At 45.7% G+C, this 5,937-nt stretch overlaps 1 non-coding gene and 1 pseudogene across 1 annotated transcript; both read left to right on the top strand.

The window, feature by feature from the left end:
* Window positions 1-873: 873 nt before the first annotated feature.
* On the top strand, window positions 874-1,051 carry LOC140548435 (U2 spliceosomal RNA; annotated as a pseudogene).
* A 422-nt stretch (window positions 1,052-1,473) lies between these two features.
* Window positions 1,474-1,588, top strand: LOC140548714 (U5 spliceosomal RNA). Its single transcript, XR_011978911.1, has one exon. It is a non-coding gene; the product is annotated as a U5 spliceosomal RNA (small nuclear RNA).
* The last annotated feature ends 4,349 nt before the right edge of the window (window positions 1,589-5,937 follow it).

Here is a 5,937-nt window from a genome sequence, read left to right as displayed (position 1 = left end):
CACGTGCTCTGGGAGTGCAGCGTGGCGAGGGACCTGTGGGCCATAACCGGTCCCCTGCAATGCCCGAGCCTGCCAGCAGGGGAGGTCCAGCCGTCAGTTTACCGGTTAGCGGTAAACGGGGTGGGCCAGGGCATAGACCGACTACCAGCTGCAGAGTTCACGGCGCTCTGGCTCACCCTTAACGGCGTGAAGGCCGCCTTGTGGACCTCCCGCAACCTGCTGGTGGGGAAGCGAGTGACGGTGCCCCTGCACGCTCTATCTGCGCTGGTTACATCATCGCTGCAGGGGACACCGCACGCCGACATTCGGAGGAGGGGACCGGGGTCACACGCAGGGGGGTCCAGACCACCACGGTCGCTGGCTCCCGTAGATGCACCCGGCAAGACCGCAACCACGAAAGGAGCAGCGGGCACAGGGGAGGATCTCCGCTGAGCCCCGACACTGAAGCATCGCGACTTCTGGGGAGCGAGGTGGTGCCAGCTTGATAGTGGCTCACCCCGGTCCTGCACAAAGAGACTGTTTTTAGCAAAGACTCTTAAACTGAACGGATTTTATTTGTTGAATATTTAATTGTTTATTTATTTATTTATTGATTATGTATTGTCGTATTTATTCCATTTATTTATTGAAACTTGTACAAGCTTTTAATAGTATTTCATCTTTTAAAAGAAAACCAAACTGGACTTTTACACACACACACTCACACATGAAAGATTTTATCGAATGTTTTTTACTGTCCTTCTATTTTAACTGACTTTTATGTGTAAAAAACGATTTTATGTGTGTATTGGTTTTATGAAAAATGATTGTAAAAAGAAAAAGCTTTTAAAAGTGTTGTGAAATGAAATGGAAATGAACTGAAATTGTGACAATAAAACTTTTTTTCGAAAGAAAAAAATCTGTTCTTATCAGTTTAATATCTGATACGTCCTCTATATGAGGACTATATATTAAATTGATTTTTGGAACAGGGGGCTGGAAGAGGAGCTTGCTCCTTCCGCTCCACGCATCGACCTGGTATTGCAGTACCTCCAGGAACGGTGCACCTCCTTCAAACAGTAAAAAGAAAGCTGAAGTAATGTGACCGAGTCTGTGGGGGAGGTGTTCTTTTCGAGTGCTTTTGGTTTTCCCTCCGTTTTTGTTCTTTTTTTTTTTTTTTTTTTTTTTTTTTTTTCTCTCTCTCTCTCTCTCTCTCTCTCTCTCTCTCTCTCTCTCTCTCTCTCTCTCCTTCTTCTTCTTCTTCTTCGGACTTTGTCTGTGTCTGTGGAGATGAGCATCTACAACTGACGCATGCCTGTTGCCTTGTGTTTCTTATTTCAGGTTAAAGTCAGCACGTGGCCAGCTTAATTTGAGGAGGAGCTGACAGGACAGGAGAAACAAGGAGGAGTTTGCTTCGCCTCTCAATCATCCCTGCCCTCCTCTAGCAACCTTGGCCCTCGGTGGGCGTCGAGAGGTCGGGGTGCTGTCAGGTATAGCTCGGGTTTCTCTTCATTCACGTATAAATCTTTCGCCTTTTACTAAAGATTTCCGTGGAGGGGAACGTTGACGAGTTTTGCCTATTTTTTGAAGGCTCCGCCTTGGCGGAGCTGCTTTTTCTCTCCAAGTTTGAAAGACAGATTCGTGCCTTCGGTCACTCGCTGGAGCTTGTGCAGGTGGGTGTGGTTAATTGAATTGTATTTATTTGTTGTTCTTTCTTTCTTTCTTTGCCTTTTTTCTTTTTCGTTTTTCTTGCAAAGTAGTCACCGTGTAGTAGCTAGTTACTAACCAAGGGGCGGTCCCGCACGGGGTGGCCTGTTCGGGTTATCGCTTCTCGGCCTTTTGGCTAAGACAGCGGTCGACTCTTTTGCGTCCCGAGATCCTGGCCTTTGTGACCTTGATCTTTAACGCAGAAGAGGAGATTGTACGGATCCCTGTTCTTGGTGGGTGAGTCTTGGACGGTAGACTCTGTCTTTCTGGTTCTGGGGCTCATTTTCAAGTTTCTAAGGTAAGTACAATCTTTTTTTCTCTTTTGCTGGTTTTAGTGGTTTTATCTATTTATTTGTATTTATTGTTTTAAGGGTTTTATCGGCCACCAGGTGCCTCCAAGCATGTCGGCTGTTCGTGCCGGCATGCGGAGGCACCATAGTGTGCGCCTTTTATTTCGAGAGATAGATGGAAAGCTCCTGGGGATGTCTCGTTTGGACTTCTCCAGGAAGCTTGTCCAGAAAACTCTCAATTTTAAACCGACTGATCTGAACTGCCTGATGACTCTGCCTGGTAACAAGGGTTTTGACGTTAGCTTCTGCTCGGCTTCCCTTTTGAAAGATTTCTGGACTCGGATTGAAACTGTTAAGGACCAGTTCTCCATGTTCAAGGTGGAGAAACTTTCTGACAATTCCCACAAGGTGGTGATTGTCAGAATGTTTAATGAAACCGTGACTGGAGAAGACATTGTGACATGGCTGGCTAGATTCTGCACCGTTAAAAGCCCACCTGTTAAGGTATTGGACGAGGACGGCATTTGGAACTGCTCGTGGCGAGTTCCCATTAAACAATGGGAAGACCCGAGCAGTTACCTAGGCTTGAGACAAATACCGTCTATGATAGTGTTGGGTGAAAATCGCGGTTACATCTATTATCAAGGGATGCCCAAACTGTGTCGCAAGTGCGGCAAGTTTGGACATCTTGCCGAAGCGTGCCAGGAAATCGTGTGTGGGAAGTGTAGAGAAATTGGGCACACTTTCGAGGAGTGTCCCAATGGCAGACGGTGTAATCTTTGTGGAGAATCTTCCCATCTCTACAGAGATTGCCCCAAATCTTTTGCCAACAAGCTGAAGGCAAGCAAAATGGCCGCCAGGCAGCATGGTGAGGGGGAGAAAGAGAAGGAGAAGAAAATGGAGGAGGAGGGGGCGGTCCCTGGGGTTTTGGCGGGAGATTTGAATCCCCAGCCAGCCCCAGGGATTGGCCAAGAAACAGGGGGCGGAGCTAACGTCCAGACAGAGTCTGAGCAGGAACTGGAGGCCACCCCCTCCAAGCTGGTTCAGGAACAGGTTGGGCAGCAGCAGCAAGAGGAGGAAGAAAGCACTTCCTCCCTGATCACGGTGCCGGAGGTGAGTGTGGCCTCCAGTGGGAGTGGGTCTGACGGCTCGCTCCCCAATGCTCAAGTGGGCAAAAGGCCCGCGGGGTCTCCTCTGCCAGAACTGGCAGAGAAGAAACAGAAGGCAACACAGGATCCAGGCAGTTCCTCCTCGGAAGGTCTGGATCGCCTGTGGCCTGATGAGTCCCCTAATGAGGTGTCTTTTCTTCATTTTCAGTTAAAGACATCTACGCCCAGGACTCTACAAGAGCTTCGCTCTGTAGGCCTGGAGGCTGGAGACACCGGCCAACCTCCTAACCCCAGAACAGTGGGGATAAAAGAGGAGCAGGTGTCACAAGAAATTATGTGATTTTTAAAATGCCTTTTTAATCTTTTATTTGTGTAGTCTTTTTGTTTTATTTTCATGGTCTTTTAATTATATACCTGTCTTTTAAAACCTACACTGCTCATGGCTCTCACTATTTCAACTATCAATGTTAGGAGTGTGAGAGCCTCCACTAGAGCAGAGAGTGTCTTGTCCCTTTTAAAAGATGTAAAGTCAGATGTGTTTTTACTACAAGAGTGTGCTTTACCGTTCCTGAAGACATACAGAGATTGGGAGCAGCGCTGGGCTGCCGGTCCCTCTCTCTGGAGCGGTTCACACTACAACAGAGCCGACGGTGTTGCAATTTTAATAAAAAACCCTCACATCCTGGTGAAGGGCAGCACTGTGGTGAGGGATGGACGGGCTCTTTTAGTAAATTTGACTTTTTTAGGAAGGGATTTTAACATTCTTAACGTGTATGGTTTTAACGACAAAAATGACAGGTTTAAACTTTTAGAAGACCTGCAGCCCCACATGCTGGGGAGGGTGCCGTTAGTGGTGGGAGGGGATTTTAATTGTGTTTTATCAAGAAAAGATAGAAAAAGAGTAGGGGATGATTTTAAATTAGACAAAACATCAGTTTTATTGCAGGGTTTAGTTAAGGATTTTAAGTTAGTCGACTGCTACAGGAAAATGCATCCAGAGGAGGAGGGCTTCACCTGGTTCAGTGGTGATTGCGCCCGAGCCTCCCGCATCGACTACATTTTTACAAGAGACTGCCCGCCAACTGATGCTACATTGACCCCCCTCTGTTTTTCTGATCACCTCCTGCTATCATGCACCCTGTCTCTCCCCACCGGTGTGACTGTAGGGGGAGGGCTGTGGAGACTGAACTGCTCCCTGTTACAAGATGAAGGAATAGTTAAGAGCTACAGGGAGCAGTACAGCCTCTGGCAGACCCTCCAAGACTGTTTTGACTCACGAGCACAGTGGTGGGAAATGGTAAAACAAAGGACAAAGACTTTTTTTAAAAAGATAGGAAGATTAAAAAAGTATAAAGAGAGACGACGCATGATGGGGCTGCAAAAAAGACTACAAAGATATTTTAACCTTTTAAACCAAGGCATTGATTTTAGTGAAGAAATAAAAGATCTTAAAAGGGAAATGTCGGTTTTAAATGAAATAAAAAGTAAAGGAATAATTTTAAGAAGTAAAGAACAAGAAGTTGAGGAAGGAGAAAAATGCACACGCTACTTTTTTAAGAAAATTTTATCTAGGGGGGGAGGGATTACAAAAATTACAAAAGATGGGAGGGAACAAATAAATACAGAGGGGATTTTAAAAGAAGTTGAATGTTTTTATCAAGAACTTTATGAAGAGAAAAGTGTGCAAAATAAAACGATGGAAGAGGTTTTAAATTTTCTAGAAAAACAAATAGAAAGTCAGGATGTTTTAACAAGAAATTTTACAGGAGAGGAAATTTTAAAATGTCTTAAAGGTTTTAAAAAGTGTAAGACTCCGGGAGAGGATGGACTCCCCGTGGAATTTTATTTGACCTTTTGGGACATTTTATCAACGGACATTCTGACTGTTTTTAATGAATTCGAAACTTTTGACCGACTTCCAGACAGTTTTAGGTCAGGGATAGTTACTTTACTTTTCAAAAAAGGAGACAAGACCGACTTAAAAAACTGGAGACCAATAACCCTTTTAAATGTTGATTGTAAACTTTTTAGTAAACTTTTATCTAGACGCATGTCGACTGTTTTAGAGGACGTGATCCACCCGGATCAAGCCTGCGCCGTGCCAGGAAGGAGGATCACCGACAGCCTAGTGTTGGTCAGAGACGCCATCTGTTTTGCGAGAGACAGAAACATTCGGCTCATAGTCCTAAATTTAGACTTTGAAAAAGCCTTCGATCGGGTCTCGCACCAGTACCTGCTCCAGGTACTGCAAAAAATGGGTTTCCCCGGGAGGTTTTTAAAGTGGGTGGGTCTGCTTTACACAGATATAAGCAGTCAAATCTTGGTAAACGGGCACCTCACAAAGGCGATCAGAGTTCGCTCTGGCGTCCGCCAAGGGTGTTCGTTATCCCCGCTCCTGTACGTTGCGTGCATTGAGCCACTGGCGCAGATCTTGAGAAAGGACAAATGGATCAAAGGACTGGACTTGCCAGGCGGACTGACGGCGACCTGTACTTTGTATATGGACGACGTCACGCTTTTATGTTCCGACGTTTTATCGGTCCAAAGAGCACTGGACTTGACTGACTGGTATGGAAGGGCCTCGGGCGCTAAGCTCAATAGGAGCAAGTCCGAGGCCCAGCTCTTTGGACCTTGGGTAAACATAGGCGCTGACCTGGATTTGGATTTTAAAGAAAAAGATATAAAAATTTTAGGAATTAAATTTGACGAAGAGGGTGGCGGACGGGGAAACTGGACTGACGCGTTAGGGAAAGTCAGGCAACGTTTGGGTTTCTGGGGACTAAGACAGCTGACAATAGAGGGCAAGGTTTTAATAATCAAAGCTGTTATTTTACCTTTGCTTTACTGTTGTG

Source organism: Salminus brasiliensis, chromosome 25, assembly GCF_030463535.1.
Source record: "Salminus brasiliensis chromosome 25, fSalBra1.hap2, whole genome shotgun sequence".
NCBI classification, from domain to species: domain Eukaryota; kingdom Metazoa; phylum Chordata; class Actinopteri; order Characiformes; family Bryconidae; genus Salminus; species Salminus brasiliensis.
Note: the sequence above shows the minus strand (reverse complement) of the source record. Positions and strands in the feature narration are given on the sequence as shown.